The sequence below is a fragment of the Buceros rhinoceros genome, unplaced genomic scaffold, assembly GCF_000710305.1.
Source record: "Buceros rhinoceros silvestris isolate BGI_N320 unplaced genomic scaffold, ASM71030v1 scaffold2030, whole genome shotgun sequence".
NCBI lineage: Eukaryota > Metazoa > Chordata > Aves > Bucerotiformes > Bucerotidae > Buceros > Buceros rhinoceros.
The window spans coordinates 2,726-2,995 of NW_010387679.1; positions in this window are offsets into that span (position 1 = coordinate 2,726).

A 270-nucleotide genomic window follows, 5' to 3' on the forward strand; every position below is an offset into this window, starting at 1 on the left:
GTGTGCGGGTGCTGCAGACCCCAAACCTGGGGGGGGTGTTCCCCGAGCTGGGGGTGTTGGTGTTGGGCAGGACCTGCTTTTCATCTGCCCCTTGGGGCTTGGGCTGCAGGGCCCAGCCCAGCCGCTCCGGCAGCGGAATGGCAGGGAGGTTTGTTGTGTTCATGCCACTGAAACAAAACAGCGGGGACATGAGTACCGCAGAAATCGTGCTGCTTGGCAGGCGCTGGGCTCGATAAAATCGAGACCGGTTTGTGGCCGGCTGGACAAATT